A 19,154-nucleotide genomic window follows, 5' to 3' on the forward strand; every position below is an offset into this window, starting at 1 on the left:
TTTGTTCCCATTATAGCTCGTCACGTGCCTGCTCAGCATAAATTCACAAATGTTTGTTCCCATTATAGCCAGTCACGTGCCTGCTCAGCATAAATTCACAAATGTTTGTTCCCCTTATAGCCAGTCACGTGCCTGCTCAGCATAAATTCACAAATGTTTGTTCCCATTATAGCTCGTCACGTGCCTGCTCAGCATAAATTCACAAATGTTTGTTCCCATTATAGCTAGTCACGTGCCTGCTCAGCATAAATTCACAAATGTTTGTTCCCATTATAGCTAGTCACGTGCCTGCTCAGCATAAATTCACAAATGTCTGTTCCCCTTATAGCTAGTCACGTGCTTGCTCAGCATAAATTCACAAATGTCTGTTCCCCTTATAGCTAGTCACGTGCCTGCTCAGCATAAATTCACAAATGTTTGTTCCCATTATAGCTAGTCACGTGCCTGCTTAGCATAAATTCACAAATGTTTGTTCCCATTATAGCTAGTCACGTGCTTGCTCAGCATAAATTCACAAATGTTTGTTCCCATTATAGCTAGTCACGTGCCTGCACAGCACAAATTCACAAATGTTTGTTCCCATTATAGCCAGTCACGTGCCTGCTCAGCATAAATTCACAAATGTTTGTTCCCATTATAGCTCGTCACGTGCTTGCTCAGCATAAATTCACAAATGTTTGTTCCCATTATAGCTAGTCACGTGCCTGCTCAGCATAAATTCACAAATGTTTGTTCCCATTATAGCTCGTCAGGTGCCTGCTCAGCATAAATTCACAAATGTTTGTTCCCATTATAGCTCGTCACGTGCTTGCTCAGCATAAATTCACAAATGTTTGTTCCCATTATAGCTAGTCACGTGCCTGCTCAGCATAAATTCACAAATGTTTGTTCCCATTATAGCTCGTCAGGTGCCTGCTCAGCATAATTTCACAAATGTTTGTTCCCCTTATAGCCAGTCACGTGCCTGCTCAGCATAAATTCACAAATGTTTGTTCCCATTATAGCTCGTCACGTGCCTGCTCAGCATAAATTCACAAATGTTTGTTCCCATTATAGCTCGTCACGTGCCTGCTCAGCATAAATTCACAAATGTTTGTTCCCCTTATAGCTAGTCACGTGCCTGGTCAGCATAAATTCACAAATGTTTGTTCCCATTATAGCTAGTCACGTGCCTGCTCAGCATAAATTCACAAATGTTTCTTCCCATTATAGCTGGTCACGTGCCTGCTCAGCATAAATTCACAAATGTTTGTTCCCATTATAGCTAGTCACATGCCTGCTCAGCATAAATTCACAAATGTTTGTTCCAATTATAGCTAGTCACATGCCTGCTCAGCATAAATTCACAAATGTTTCTTCCCATTATAGCTGGTCACGTGCTTGCTCAGCATAAATTCACAAATGTTTGTTCCCATTATAGCTCGTCACGTGCTTGCTCAGCATAAATTCACAAATGTTTGTTCCCATTATAGCTAGTCACGTGCCTGCTCAGCATAAATTCACAAATGTTTGTTCCCATTATAGCTCGTCAGGTGCCTGCTCAGCATAAATTCACAAATGTTTGTTCCCATTATAGCTCGTCACGTGCTTGCTCAGCATAAATTCACAAATGTTTGTTCCCATTATAGCTCGTCAGGTGCCTGCTCAGCATAAATTCACAAATGTTTGTTCCCATTATAGCTAGTCACGTGCCTGCTCAGCATAAATTCACAAATGTTTGTTCCCATTATAGCTAGTCACGTGCCTGCTCAGCATAAATTCACAAATGTCTGTTCCCCTTATAGCTAGTCACGTGCTTGCTCAGCATAAATTCACAAATGTCTGTTCCCCTTATAGCTAGTCACATGCCTGCTCAGCATAAATTCACAAATGTTTGTTCCAATTATAGCTAGTCACATGCCTGCTCAGCATAAATTCACAAATGTTTCTTCCCATTATAGCTGGTCACGTGCTTGCTCAGCATAAACTCACAAATGTTTGTTCCCCTTATAGCTAGTCACGTGCCTGCTCAGCATACATTCACAAATGTTTGTTCCCATTATAGCTAGTCACGTGCTTGCTCAGCATAAATTCACAAATGTTTCTTCCCCTTATAGCTAGTCACGTGCCTGCTCAGCATAAATTCACCATATTGAGAATAAATGTTGTATGCCTTGTGTTGGTCACGTGACTTCTCAGCATAAATTCATCACATTGAGAATACAATGTTGTACGCCTTGTGTTAGTCACGTGACTTCTCAGCATAAATTCCCCACATTGAGAATACAATGTTGTATGCCTTGTGTTTGTCACGTGAATTCTCAGCATAAATTCCCCACATTGAGAATACAATGTTGTATGCCTTGTGTTTGTCACGTGAATTCTCAGCATAAATTCCCCACATTGAGAATACAATGTTGTATGCCTTGTGTTAGTCACGTGACTTCTCCACGTAAATTCCCCACATTGAGAATACAATGTTGTACGCCTTGTGTTAGTCACGTGACTTCTCAGCATAAATTCCCCACATTGAGAATACAAGGTTGTACGCCTTGTGTTAGTCACGTGACTTCTCAGCATAAATTCCCCACATTGAGAATACAATGTTGTACGCCTTGTGTTAGTCACGTGACTTCTCAGCATAAATTCCCCACATTGAGAATACAATGTTGTACGCCTTGTATTAGTCACGTGACTTCTCAGCATAAATTCCCCACATTGAGAATACAATGTTGTACGCCTTGTATTAGTCACGTGACTTCTCAGCATAAATTCATCACATTGAGAATACAATGTTGTACGCCTTGTGTTAGTCACGTGACTTCTCAGCATAATTCCCCACATTGAGAATACAATGTTGTACGCCTTGTATTAGTCACGTGACTTCTCAGCATAAATTCCCCACATTGAGAATACAATGTTGTATGCCTTGTGTTAGTCACGTGACTTCCCAGCATAAATTCCCCACATTGAGAATACAATGTTGTACACCTTGTGTTAGTCACGTGACTTCTCAGCATAAATTCCCCACATTGTGAATACAATGTTGTATGCCTTGTGTTTGTCACGTGAATTCTCAGCATAAATTCCCCACATTGAGAATACAATGTTGTATGCCTTGTGTTAGTCACGTGACTTCTCAGCGTAAATTCCCCACATTGAGAATACAATGTTATACGCCTTGTGTTAGTCACGTGAATTCTCAGCCTAAACTCCCCACATTGAGAATACAATGTTGTACGCCTTGCGTTAGTCACGTGAATTCTCAGCGTAAATTCCCCACATTGAGAATACAATGTTGTACGCCTTGTGTTAGTCACGTGACTTCTCAGCATAAGTTCCCCACATTGAGAATACAATGTTGTATGCCTTGTGTTAGTCACGTGAGTTCTCAGCATAAATTCCCCACATTGAGAAAACAATGTTGTATGCCTTGTGTTAGTCACGTGACTTCTCAGCATAAGTTCCCCACATTGAGAATACAATGTTGTACGCCTTGTGTTAGTCACGTGCCTGCTTAGCATAAATTCACAAATGTTTGTTCCCATTATCGCTAGTCACGTGCTTGCTCAGCATAAATTCACAAATGTTTGTTCCCATTATAGCTAGTCACGTGCTTGCTCAGCATAAAACACAAATGTTTGTTCCCATTATAGCTAGTCACGTGCCTGCTCAGCATAAATTCACAAATGTTTGTTCCCATTATAGCTAGTCACGTGCCTGCTCAGCATAAATTCACAAATGTCTGTTCCCCTTATAGCTAGTCACGTGCCTGCTCAGCATAAATTCACAAATGTCTGTTCCCCTTATAGCTAGTCACGTGCCTGCTCAGCATAAATTCACAAATGTTTGTTCCCATTATAGCTAGTCACGTGCCTGCTCAGCATAAATTCACAAATGTTTGTTCCCATTATAGCTAGTCACGTGCTTGCTCAGCATAAATTCACAAATGTTTGTTCCCATTATAGCTAGTCACGTGCCTGCTCAGCACAAATTCACAAATGTTTGTTCCCATTATAGCCAGTCACGTGCCTGCTCAGCATAAATTCACAAATGTTTGTTCCCATTATAGCTAGGCACGTGCTTGCTCAGCATAAATTCACAAATGTTTGTTCCCATTATAGCTAGTCACGTGCCTGCTCAGCATAAATTCACAAATGTTTGTTCCCATTATAGCTCGTCACGTGCCTGCTCAGCATAAATTCACAAATGTTTGTTCCCATTATAGCCAGTCACGTGCCTGCTCAGCATAAATTCACAAATGTTTGTTCCCCTTATAGCCAGTCACGTGCCTGCTCAGCATAAATTCACAAATGTTTGTTCCCATTATAGCTCGTCACGTGCCTGCTCAGCATAAATTCACAAATGTTTGTTCCCATTATAGCTAGTCACGTGCCTGCTCAGCATAAATTCACAAATGTTTGTTCCCATTATAGCTAGTCACGTGCCTGCTCAGCATAAATTCACAAATGTCTGTTCCCCTTATAGCTAGTCACGTGCTTGCTCAGCATAAATTCACAAATGTCTGTTCCCCTTATAGCTAGTCACGTGCCTGCTCAGCATAAATTCACAAATGTTTGTTCCCATTATAGCTAGTCACGTGCCTGCTTAGCATAAATTCACAAATGTTTGTTCCCATTATAGCTAGTCACGTGCTTGCTCAGCATAAATTCACAAATGTTTGTTCCCATTATAGCTAGTCACGTGCCTGCACAGCACAAATTCACAAATGTTTGTTCCCATTATAGCCAGTCACGTGCCTGCTCAGCATAAATTCACAAATGTTTGTTCCCATTATAGCTCGTCACGTGCTTGCTCAGCATAAATTCACAAATGTTTGTTCCCATTATAGCTAGTCACGTGCCTGCTCAGCATAAATTCACAAATGTTTGTTCCCATTATAGCTCGTCAGGTGCCTGCTCAGCATAAATTCACAAATGTTTGTTCCCATTATAGCTCGTCACGTGCTTGCTCAGCATAAATTCACAAATGTTTGTTCCCATTATAGCTAGTCACGTGCCTGCTCAGCATAAATTCACAAATGTTTGTTCCCATTATAGCTCGTCAGGTGCCTGCTCAGCATAATTTCACAAATGTTTGTTCCCCTTATAGCCAGTCACGTGCCTGCTCAGCATAAATTCACAAATGTTTGTTCCCATTATAGCTCGTCACGTGCCTGCTCAGCATAAATTCACAAATGTTTGTTCCCATTATAGCTCGTCACGTGCCTGCTCAGCATAAATTCACAAATGTTTGTTCCCCTTATAGCTAGTCACGTGCCTGGTCAGCATAAATTCACAAATGTTTGTTCCCATTATAGCTAGTCACGTGCCTGCTCAGCATAAATTCACAAATGTTTCTTCCCATTATAGCTGGTCACGTGCCTGCTCAGCATAAATTCACAAATGTTTGTTCCCATTATAGCTAGTCACATGCCTGCTCAGCATAAATTCACAAATGTTTGTTCCAATTATAGCTAGTCACATGCCTGCTCAGCATAAATTCACAAATGTTTCTTCCCATTATAGCTGGTCACGTGCTTGCTCAGCATAAACTCACAAATGTTTGTTCCCCTTATAGCTAGTCACGTGCCTGCTCAGCATACATTCACAAATGTTTGTTCCCATTATAGCTAGTCACGTGCTTGCTCAGCATAAATTCACAAATGTTTCTTCCCCTTATAGCTAGTCACGTGCCTGCTCAGCATAAATTCACCATATTGAGAATAAATGTTGTATGCCTTGTGTTGGTCACGTGACTTCTCAGCATAAATTCATCACATTGAGAATACAATGTTGTACGCCTTGTGTTAGTCACGTGACTTCTCAGCATAAATTCCCCACATTGAGAATACAATGTTGTATGCCTTGTGTTTGTCACGTGAATTCTCAGCATAAATTCCCCACATTGAGAATACAATGTTGTATGCCTTGTGTTTGTCACGTGAATTCTCAGCATAAATTCCCCACATTGAGAATACAATGTTGTATGCCTTGTGTTAGTCACGTGACTTCTCCACGTAAATTCCCCACATTGAGAATACAATGTTGTACGCCTTGTGTTAGTCACGTGACTTCTCAGCATAAATTCCCCACATTGAGAATACAAGGTTGTACGCCTTGTGTTAGTCACGTGACTTCTCAGCATAAATTCCCCACATTGAGAATACAATGTTGTACGCCTTGTGTTAGTCACGTGACTTCTCAGCATAAATTCCCCACATTGAGAATACAATGTTGTACGCCTTGTATTAGTCACGTGACTTCTCAGCATAAATTCCCCACATTGAGAATACAATGTTGTACGCCTTGTATTAGTCACGTGACTTCTCAGCATAAATTCATCACATTGAGAATACAATGTTGTACGCCTTGTGTTAGTCACGTGACTTCTCAGCATAATTCCCCACATTGAGAATACAATGTTGTACGCCTTGTATTAGTCACGTGACTTCTCAGCATAAATTCCCCACATTGAGAATACAATGTTGTATGCCTTGTGTTAGTCACGTGACTTCCCAGCATAAATTCCCCACATTGAGAATACAATGTTGTACACCTTGTGTTAGTCACGTGACTTCTCAGCATAAATTCCCCACATTGTGAATACAATGTTGTATGCCTTGTGTTTGTCACGTGAATTCTCAGCATAAATTCCCCACATTGAGAATACAATGTTGTATGCCTTGTGTTAGTCACGTGACTTCTCAGCGTAAATTCCCCACATTGAGAATACAATGTTATACGCCTTGTGTTAGTCACGTGAATTCTCAGCCTAAACTCCCCACATTGAGAATACAATGTTGTACGCCTTGCGTTAGTCACGTGAATTCTCAGCGTAAATTCCCCACATTGAGAATACAATGTTGTACGCCTTGTGTTAGTCACGTGACTTCTCAGCATAAGTTCCCCACATTGAGAATACAATGTTGTATGCCTTGTGTTAGTCACGTGAGTTCTCAGCATAAATTCCCCACATTGAGAAAACAATGTTGTATGCCTTGTGTTAGTCACGTGACTTCTCAGCATAAGTTCCCCACATTGAGAATACAATGTTGTACGCCTTGTGTTAGTCACGTGCCTGCTTAGCATAAATTCACAAATGTTTGTTCCCATTATCGCTAGTCACGTGCTTGCTCAGCATAAATTCACAAATGTTTGTTCCCATTATAGCTAGTCACGTGCCTGCACAGCACAAATTCACAAATGTTTGTTCCCATTATAGCCAGTCACGTGCCTGCTCAGCATAAATTCACAAATGTTTGTTCCCATTATAGCTCGTCACGTGCTTGCTCAGCATAAATTCACAAATGTTTGTTCCCATTATAGCTAGTCACGTGCCTGCTCAGCATAAATTCACAAATGTTTGTTCCCATTATAGCTCGTCAGGTGCCTGCTCAGCATAAATTCACAAATGTTTGTTCCCATTATAGCTCGTCACGTGCTTGCTCAGCATAAATTCACAAATGTTTGTTCCCATTATAGCTAGTCACGTGCCTGCTCAGCATAAATTCACAAATGTTTGTTCCCATTATAGCTCGTCAGGTGCCTGCTCAGCATAATTTCACAAATGTTTGTTCCCCTTATAGCCAGTCACGTGCCTGCTCAGCATAAATTCACAAATGTTTGTTCCCATTATAGCTCGTCACGTGCCTGCTCAGCATAAATTCACAAATGTTTGTTCCCATTATAGCTCGTCACGTGCCTGCTCAGCATAAATTCACAAATGTTTGTTCCCCTTATAGCTAGTCACGTGCCTGGTCAGCATAAATTCACAAATGTTTGTTCCCATTATAGCTAGTCACGTGCCTGCTCAGCATAAATTCACAAATGTTTCTTCCCATTATAGCTGGTCACGTGCCTGCTCAGCATAAATTCACAAATGTTTGTTCCCATTATAGCTAGTCACATGCCTGCTCAGCATAAATTCACCAATGTTTGTTCCAATTATAGCTAGTCACATGCCTGCTCAGCATAAATTCACAAATGTATCTTCCCATTATAGCTGGTCACGTGCCTGCTCAGCATAAACTCACAAATGTTTGTTCCCCTTATAGCTAGTCACGTGCCTGCTCAGCATAAATTCACAAATGTTTGTTCCCATTATAGCTGCTCACGTGCCTGCTCAGCATAAATTCACAAATGTTTGTTCCCATTATAGCTAGTCACATGCCTGCTCAGCATAAATTCACCAATGTTTGTTCCAATTATAGCTAGTCACATGCCTGCTCAGCATAAATTCACAAATGTATCTTCCCATTATAGCTGGTCACGTGCCTGCTCAGCATAAACTCACAAATGTTTGTTCCCCTTATAGCTAGTCACGTGCCTGCTCAGCATAAATTCACAAATGTTTGTTCCCATTATAGCTAGTCACGTGCCTGCTCAGCACAAATTCACAAATGTTTGTTCCCATTATAGCCAGTCACGTGCCTGCTCAGCATAAATTCACAAATGTTTGTTCCCATTATAGCTAGTCACGTGCCTGCTCAGCATAAATTCACAAATGTTTGTTCCCATTATAGCTAGTCACGTGCCTGCTCAGCATAAATTCACAAATGTCTGTTCCCCTTATAGCTAGTCACGTGCCTGCTCAGCATAAATTCACAAATGTCTGTTCCCCTTATAGCTAGTCACGTGCCTGCTCAGCATAAATTCACAAATGTTTGTTCCCATTATAGCTAGTCACGTGCCTGCTCAGCATAAATTCACAAATGTTTGTTCCCATTATAGCTAGTCACGTGCTTGCTCAGCATAAATTCACAAATGTTTGTTCCCATTATAGCTAGTCACGTGCCTGCTCAGCACAAATTCACAAATGTTTGTTCCCATTATAGCCAGTCACGTGCCTGCTCAGCATAAATTCACAAATGTTTGTTCCCATTATAGCTAGGCACGTGCTTGCTCAGCATAAATTCACAAATGTTTGTTCCCATTATAGCTAGTCACGTGCCTGCTCAGCATAAATTCACAAATGTTTGTTCCCATTATAGCTCGTCACGTGCCTGCTCAGCATAAATTCACAAATGTTTGTTCCCATTATAGCCAGTCACGTGCCTGCTCAGCATAAATTCACAAATGTTTGTTCCCCTTATAGCCAGTCACGTGCCTGCTCAGCATAAATTCACAAATGTTTGTTCCCATTATAGCTCGTCACGTGCCTGCTCAGCATAAATTCACAAATGTTTGTTCCCATTATAGCTAGTCACGTGCCTGCTCAGCATAAATTCACAAATGTTTGTTCCCATTATAGCTAGTCACGTGCCTGCTCAGCATAAATTCACAAATGTCTGTTCCCCTTATAGCTAGTCACGTGCTTGCTCAGCATAAATTCACAAATGTCTGTTCCCCTTATAGCTAGTCACGTGCCTGCTCAGCATAAATTCACAAATGTTTGTTCCCATTATAGCTAGTCACGTGCCTGCTTAGCATAAATTCACAAATGTTTGTTCCCATTATAGCTAGTCACGTGCTTGCTCAGCATAAATTCACAAATGTTTGTTCCCATTATAGCTAGTCACGTGCCTGCACAGCACAAATTCACAAATGTTTGTTCCCATTATAGCCAGTCACGTGCCTGCTCAGCATAAATTCACCATATTGAGAATAAATGTTGTATGCCTTGTGTTGGTCACGTGACTTCTCAGCATAAATTCCCCACATTGAGAATACAATGTTGTATGCCTTGTGTTTGTCACGTGAATTCTCAGCATAAATTCCCCACATTGAGAATACAATGTTGTATGCCTTGTGTTTGTCATGTGAATTCTCAGCATAAATTCCCCACATTGAGAATACAATGTTGTACGCCTTGTGTTAGTCACGTGACTTCTCAGCGTAAATTCCCCACATTGAGAATACAATGTTGTATGCCTTGTGTTTGTCACGTGAAATCTCAGCATAAATTCCCCACATTTAGAATACAATGTTGTATGCCTTGTATTAGTCACGTGACTTCTCAGCATAAATTCCCCACATTGAGAATACAATGTTGTACGCCTTGTGTTAGTCACGTGACTTCTCAGCATAAATTCCCCACATTGAGAATACAATGTTGTACGCCTTGTGTTAGTCACGTGACTTCTCAGCATAAATTCATCACATTGAGAATACAATGTTGTACGCCTTGTGTTAGTCACGTGACTTCTCAGCATAAACTCCCCACATTGAGAATACAATGTTGTACGCCTTGTGTTAGTCACGTGACTTCTCAGCATAAGTTCCCCACATTGAGAATACAATGTTGTATGCCTTGTGTTAGTCACGTGAGTTCTCAGCATAAATTCCCCACATTGAGAAAACAATGTTGTATGCCTTGTGTTAGTCACGTGACTTCTCAGCATAAGTTCCCCACATTGAGAATACAATGTTGTATGCCTTGTGTTAGTCACGTGCCTGCTTAGCATAAATTCACAAATGTTTGTTCCCATTATCGCTAGTCACGTGCTTGCTCAGCATAAATTCACAAATGTTTGTTCCCATTATAGCTAGTCACGTGCCTGCTCAGCATAAATTCACAAATGTTTGTTCCCATTATAGCTCGTCAGGTGCCTGCTCAGCATAAATTCACAAATGTTTGTTCCCATTATAGCTCGTCACGTGCTTGCTCAGCATAAATTCACAAATGTTTGTTCCCATTATAGCTCGTCAGGTGCCTGCTCAGCATAAATTCACAAATGTTTGTTCCCATTATAGCTAGTCACGTGCCTGCTCAGCATAAATTCACAAATGTTTGTTCCCATTATAGCTAGTCACGTGCCTGCTCAGCATAAATTCACAAATGTCTGTTCCCCTTATAGCTAGTCACGTGCTTGCTCAGCATAAATTCACAAATGTCTGTTCCCCTTATAGCTAGTCACATGCCTGCTCAGCATAAATTCACAAATGTTTGTTCCAATTATAGCTAGTCACATGCCTGCTCAGCATAAATTCACAAATGTTTCTTCCCATTATAGCTGGTCACGTGCCTGCTCAGCATAAACTCACAAATGTTTGTTCCCCTTATAGCTAGTCACGTGCCTGCTCAGCATACATTCACAAATGTTTGTTCCCATTATAGCTAGTCACGTGCTTGCTCAGCATAAATTCACAAATGTTTCTTCCCCTTATAGCTAGTCACGTGCCTGCTCAGCATAAATTCACCATATTGAGAATAAATGTTGTATGCCTTGTGTTGGTCACGTGACTTCTCAGCATAAATTCATCACATTGAGAATACAATGTTGTACGCCTTGTGTTAGTCACGTGACTTCTCAGCATAAATTCCCCACATTGAGAATACAATGTTGTATGCCTTGTGTTTGTCACGTGAATTCTCAGCATAAATTCCCCACATTGAGAATACAATGTTGTATGCCTTGTGTTTGTCACGTGAATTCTCAGCATAAATTCCCCACATTGAGAATACAATGTTGTATGCCTTGTGTTAGTCACGTGACTTCTCCACGTAAATTCCCCACATTGAGAATACAATGTTGTACGCCTTGTGTTAGTCACGTGACTTCTCAGCATAAATTCCCCACATTGAGAATACAAGGTTGTACGCCTTGTGTTAGTCACGTGACTTCTCAGCATAAATTCCCCACATTGAGAATACAATGTTGTACGCCTTGTGTTAGTCACGTGACTTCTCAGCATAAATTCCCCACATTGAGAATACAATGTTGTACGCCTTGTATTAGTCACGTGACTTCTCAGCATAAATTCCCCACATTGAGAATACAATGTTGTACGCCTTGTATTAGTCACGTGACTTCTCAGCATAAATTCATCACATTGAGAATACAATGTTGTACGCCTTGTGTTAGTCACGTGACTTCTCAGCATAATTCCCCACATTGAGAATACAATGTTGTACGCCTTGTATTAGTCACGTGACTTCTCAGCATAAATTCCCCACATTGAGAATACAATGTTGTACGCCTTGTGTTAGTCACGTGACTTCCCAGCATAAATTTCCCACATTGAGAATACAATGTTGTACACCTTGTGTTAGTCACGTGACTTCTCAGCATAAATTCCCCACATTGTGAATACAATGTTGTATGCCTTGTGTTTGTCACGTGAATTCTCAGCATAAATTCCCCACATTGAGAATACAATGTTGTATGCCTTGTGTTAGTCACGTGACTTCTCAGCGTAAATTCCCCACATTGAGAATACAATGTTATACGCCTTGTGTTAGTCACGTGAATTCTCAGCCTAAACTCCCCACATTGAGAATACAATGTTGTACGCCTTGCGTTAGTCACGTGAATTCTCAGCGTAAATTCCCCACATTGAGAATACAATGTTGTACGCCTTGTGTTAGTCACGTGACCTCTCAGCGTAAATTCCCCACATTGAGAATACAATGTTGTATGCCTTGTGTTAGTCACGTGACTTCTCAGCATGAATTCCCCACATTGAGAATAAATGTTGTATGTCTTGTGTTGGTCACGTGACTTCTCAGCATAAGTTCCCCACATTGAGAATACAATGTTGTATGCCTTGTGTTAGTCACGTGCCTGCTCAGCATAAATTCACAAATGTTTGTTCCCATTATCGCTAGTCACGTGCTTGCTCAGCATAAATTCACAAATGTTTGTTCCCATTATAGCTAGTCACGTGCTTGCTCAGCATAAACACACAAATGTTTGTTCCCATTATAGCTAGTCACGTGCCTGCTCAGCATAAATTCACAAATGTTTGTTCCCATTATAGCTAGTCACGTGCTTGCTCAGCATAAACACACAAATGTTTGTTCCCATTATAGCTAGTCACGTGCTTGCTCAGCATAAATTCACAAATGTTTGTTCCCATTATAGCTAGTCACGTGCCTGCTCAGCATAAATTCACAAATGGCTGTTCCCCTTATAGCTAGTCACGTGCCTGCTCAGCATAAATTCACAAATGTCTGTTCCCCTTATAGCTAGTCATGTGCCTGCTCAGCATAAATTCACAAATGTTTGTTCCCATTATAGCTAGTCACATGCCTGCTCAGCATAAATTCACAAATGTTTGTTCCCATTATAGCTAGTCACGTGCTTGCTCAGCATAAATTCACAAATGTTTGTTCCCATTATAGCTAGTCACGTGCCTGCTCAGCACAAATTCACAAATGTTTGTTCCCATTATAGCCAGTCACGTGCCTGCTCAGCATAAATTCACAAATGTTTGTTCCCATTATAGCTAGTCACGTGCTTGCTCAGCATAAATTCACAAATGTTTGTTCCCATTATAGACAGTCACGTGCCTGCTCAGCATAAATTCACAAATGTTTGTTCCCATTATAGCCAGTCACTTGCCTGCTCAGCATAAATTCACAAATGTTTGTTCCCATTATAGCTCGTCACGTGCCTGCTCAGCATAAATTCACAAATGTTTGTTCCCATTATAGCTCGTCACGTGCTTGCTCAGCATAAATTCACAAATGTTTGTTCCCCTTATAGCTAGTCACGTGCCTGCTCAGCATAAATTCACAAATGTTTGTTCCCATTATAGCTATTCACGTGCCTGCTCAGCATAAATTCACAAATGTTTCTTCCCATTATAGCTGGTCACGTGCCTGCTCAGCATAAATTCACAAATGTTTGTTCCCATTTTCGCTAGTCACGTGCCTGCTCAGCATAAATTCACAAATGTTTGTTCCAATTATAGCTAGTCACATGCCTGCTCAGCATAAATTCACAAATGTTTCTTCCCATTATAGCTGGTCACGTGCCTGCTCAGCATAAACTCACAAATGTTTGTTCCCCTTATAGCTAGTCACGTGCCTGCTCAGCATAAATTCACAAATGTTTGTTCCCATTATAGCTAGTCACGTGCTTGCTCAGCATAAATTCACAAATGTTTCTTCCCCTCATAGCTAGTCACGTGCCTGCTCAGCATAAATTCACCACATTGAGAATAAATGTTGTATGCCTTGTGTTGGTCACGTGACTTCTCAGCATAAATTCCCCACATTGAGAATACAATGTTGTATGCCTTGTGTTTGTCACGTGAATTCTCAGCATAAATTCCCCACATTGAGAATACAATGTTGTATGCCTTGTGTTTGTCATGTGAATTCTCAGCATAAATTCCCCACATTGAGAATACAATGTTGTACGCCTTGTGTTAGTCACGTGACTTCTCAGCGTAAATTCCCCACATTGAGAATACAATGTTGTATGCCTTGTGTTTGTCACGTGAAATCTCAGCATAAATTCCCCACATTTAGAATACAATGTTGTATGCCTTGTATTAGTCACGTGACTTCTCAGCATAAATTCCCCACATTGAGAATACAATGTTGTACGCCTTGTGTTAGTCACGTGACTTCTCAGCATAAATTACCCACATTGAGAATACAATGTTGTACGCCTTGTGTTAGTCACGTGACTTCTCAGCATAAATTCATCACATTGAGAATACAATGTTGTACGCCTTGTGTTAGTCACGTGACTTCTCAGCATAAATTCCCCACATTGAGAATACAATGTTGTACGCCTTGTGTTAGTCACGTGACTTCTCAGCATAAGTTCCCCACATTGAGAATACAATGTTGTATGCCTTGTGTTAGTCACGTGAGTTCTCAGCATAAATTCCCCACATTGAGAAAACAATGTTGTATGCCTTGTGTTAGTCACGTGACTTCTCAGCATAAGTTCCCCACATTGAGAATACAATGTTGTACGCCTTGTGTTAGTCACGTGCCTGCTTAGCATAAATTCACAAATGTTTGTTCCCATTATCGCTAGTCACGTGCTTGCTCAGCATAAATTCACAAATGTTTGTTCCCATTATAGCTAGTCACGTGCTTGCTCAGCATAAAACACAAATGTTTGTTCCCATTATAGCTAGTCACGTGCCTGCTCAGCATAAATTCACAAATGTTTGTTCCCATTATAGCTAGTCACGTGCCTGCTCAGCATAAATTCACAAATGTCTGTTCCCCTTATAGCTAGTCACGTGCCTGCTCAGCATAAATTCACAAATGTCTGTTCCCCTTATAGCTAGTCACGTGCCTGCTCAGCATAAATTCACAAATGTTTGTTCCCATTATAGCTAGTCACGTGCCTGCTCAGCATAAATTCACAAATGTTTGTTCCCATTATAGCTAGTCACGTGCTTGCTCAGCATAAATTCACAAATGTTTGTTCCCATTATAGCTAGTCACGTGCCTGCTCAGCACAAATTCACAAATGTTTGTTCCCATTATAGCCAGTCACGTGCCTGCTCAGCATAAATTCACAAATGTTTGTTCCCATTATAGCTAGGCACGTGCTTGCTCAGCATAAATTCACAAATGTTTGTTCCCATTATAGCTAGTCATGTGCCTGCTCAGCATAAATTCACAAATGTTTGTTCCCATTATAGCTCGTCACGTGCCTGCTCAGCATAAATTCACAAATGTTTGTTCCCATTATAGCCAGTCACGTGCCTGCTCAGCATAAATTCACAAATGTTTGTTCCCCTTATAGCCAGTCACGTGCCTGCTCAGCATAAATTCACAAATGTTTGTTCCCATTATAGCTCGTCACGTGCCTGCTCAGCATAAATTCACAAATGTTTGTTCCCATTATAGCTAGTCACGTGCCTGCTCAGCATAAATTCACAAATGTTTGTTCCCATTATAGCTAGTCACGTGCCTGCTCAGCATAAATTCACAAATGTCTGTTCCCCTTATAGCTAGTCACGTGCTTGCTCAGCATAAATTCACAAATGTCTGTTCCCCTTATAGCTAGTCACGTGCCTGCTCAGCATAAATTCACAAATGTTTGTTCCCATTATAGCTAGTCACGTGCCTGCTTAGCATAAATTCACAAATGTTTGTTCCCATTATAGCTAGTCACGTGCTTGCTCAGCATAAATTCACAAATGTTTGTTCCCATTATAGCTAGTCACGTGCCTGCACAGCACAAATTCACAAATGTTTGTTCCCATTATAGCCAGTCACGTGCCTGCTCAGCATAAATTCACAAATGTTTGTTCCCATTATAGCTCGTCACGTGCTTGCTCAGCATAAATTCACAAATGTTTGTTCCCATTATAGCTAGTCACGTGCCTGCTCAGCATAAATTCACAAATGTTTGTTCCCATTATAGCTCGTCAGGTGCCTGCTCAGCATAAATTCACAAATGTTTGTTCCCATTATAGCTCGTCACGTGCTTGCTCAGCATAAATTCACAAATGTTTGTTCCCATTATAGCGAGTCACGTGCCTGCTCAGCATAAATTCACAAATGTTTGTTCCCATTATAGCTCGTCAGGTGCCTGCTCAGCATAATTTCACAAATGTTTGTTCCCCTTATAGCCAGTCACGTGCCTGCTCAGCATAAATTCACAAATGTTTGTTCCCATTATAGCTCGTCAAGTGCCTGCTCAGCATAAATTCACAAATGTTTGTTCCCATTATAGCTCGTCACGTGCCTGCTCAGCATAAATTCACAAATGTTTGTTCCCATTATAGCTAGTCACATGCCTGCTCAGCATAAATTCACCAATGTTTGTTCCAATTATAGCTAGTCACATGCCTGCTCAGCATAAATTCACAAATGTATCTTCCCATTATAGCTGGTCACGTGCCTGCTCAGCATAAACTCACAAATGTTTGTTCCCCTTATAGCTGGTCACGTGCCTGCTCAGCATAAATTCACAAATGTTTGTTCCCATTATAGCTAGTCACGTGCTTGCTCAGCATAAATTCACAAATGTTTCTTCCCCTTATAGCTAGTCACGTGCCTGCTCAGCATAAATTCACCATATTGAGAATAAATGTTGTATGCCTTGTGTTGGTCACGTGACTTCTCAGCATAAATTCATCACATTGAGAATACAATGTTGTACGCCTTGTGTTAGTCACGTGACTTCTCAGCATAAATTCCCCACAATGAGAATACAATGTTGTATGCCTTGTGTTTGTCACGTGAATTCTCAGCATAAATTCCCCACATTGAGAATACAATGTTGTATGCCTTGTGTTTGTCACGTAAATTCTCAGCATAAATTCCCCACATTGAGAATACAATGTTGTATGCCTTGTGTTAGTCACGTGACTTCTCCGCGTAAATTCCCCACATTGAGAATACAATGTTGTACGCCTTGTGTTAGTCACGTGACTTCTCAGCATAAATTCCCCACATTGAGAATACAATGTTGTACGCCTTGTGTTAGTCACGTGACTTCTCAGCATAAATTCCCCACATTGAGAATACAATGTTGTACGCCTTGTGTTAGTCACGTGACTTCTCAGCATAAATTCCCCACATTGAGAATACAATGTTGTACGGCTTGTATTAGTCACGTGACTTCTCAGCATAAATTCCCCACATTGAGAATACAATGTTGTACGCCTTGTATTAGTCACGTGACTTCTCAGCATAAATTCATCACATTGAGAATACAATGTTGTACGCCTTGTGTTAGTCACGTGACTTCTCAGCATAATTCCCCACATTGAGAATACAATGTTGTACGCCTTGTATTAGTCACGTGACTTCTCAGCATAAATTCCCCACATTGAGAATACAATGTTGTACGCCTTGTGTTAGTCACGTGACTTCTCAGCATAAATTCCCCACATTGACAATACAATGCTGTACGCCTTGTATTAGTCACGTGACTTCTCAGCATAAATTCCCCACATTGAGAATACAATGTTGTACGCCTTGTGTTAGTCAAGTGACTTCTCAGCAGAAATTCCCCACATTGAGAATACAATGTTGTATGCCTTGTGTTTGTCACGTGAATTCTCAGCATAAATTCCCCACATTGACAATACAATGTTGTATGTCTTGTGTTTGTCACGTGAATTCTCAGCATAAATTCCCCACATTGAGAATACAATGTTGTATGCCTTGTGTTAGTCACGTGACTTCTCAGCGTAAATTCGGCACATTGAGAATACAATGTTGTATGCCTTGTGTTTGTCACGTGAATTCCCAGCATAAATTCCCCACATTGAGAATACAATGTTGTATGCCTTGTATTAGTCACGTGACTTCTCAGCATAAATTCCCCCCATTGAGAATACAATGTTGTATGCCTTGTGTTTGTCACGTGAATTCTCAGCATAAATTCCCCACATTGAGAATACAATGTTGTATGCCTTGTGTTAGTCACGTGACTTCTCAGCGTAAATTCCCCACATTGAGAATACAATGTTGTATGCCTTGTGTTAGTCACGTGAATTCTCAGCGGAAATTCACCACATTGAGAACACAATGTTGTACGCCTTGTGTTAGTCACTTGAATTCTCAGCGTAAATTCCCCACATTGAGAAGACAATGTTGTACGCCTTGTGTTAATCACGTGAATTCTCAGCGTAAATTCCCCACATTGAGAATACAATGTTGTACGCCTGGTGTTAGTCACGTGACTTCTCAGCGTAAATTCCCCACATTGAGTATACAATGTTGTACGCCTTGTGTAAGTCACGTGACTTCTCAGCATGAATTCCCCACATTGAGAATAAATGTTGTATGCCTTGTGTTGGTCACGTGATTTCTCAGCATAAATTCAGCACATTGAGAATACAATGTTGTACGCCTTGTGTTAGTCACGTGACTTCTCAGCATAAATTCCCCACATTGAGAATACAATGTTGTACGCCTTGTGTTAGTCACGTGACTTCTCAGCATAAGTTCCCCACATTGAGAATACAATGTTGTATGCCTTATGTTAGTCACGTGACTTCTCAGCATAAATTCCCCACATTGAGAAAACAATGTTGTATGCCTTGTGTTAGTCACGTGACTTCTCAGCATAAGTTCCCCACATTGAGAATACAATGTTGTACGCCTTGTGTTAGTCATGTGCCTGCTCCCCATAAATTCACAAATGTTTGTTCCCATTATCGCTAGTCACGTGCTTGCTCAGCATAAATTCACAAATGTTTGTTCCCATTATAGCTAGTCACGTGCTTGCTCAGCATAAACACACAAATGTTTGTTCCCATTATAGCTAGTCACGTGCCTGCTCAGCATAAATTCACAAATGTTTGTTCCCATTATAGCTAGTCACGTGCTTGCTCAGCATAAATTCACAAATGTTTGTTCCCATTATAGCTAGTCACGTGCCTGCTCAGCACAAATTCGCAAATGTTTGTTCCCATTATAGCCAGTCACGTGCCTGCTCAGCATAAATTCACAAATGTTTCTTCCCATTATAGCTAGTCACGTGCTTGCTCAGCATAAATTCACAAATGTTTCTTCCC

This window comes from Myxine glutinosa, chromosome 4, assembly GCF_964187855.1.
Source record: "Myxine glutinosa chromosome 4, kmMyxGlut1.1, whole genome shotgun sequence".
Classification (NCBI taxonomy): Eukaryota; Metazoa; Chordata; class Myxini; order Myxiniformes; family Myxinidae; genus Myxine; species Myxine glutinosa.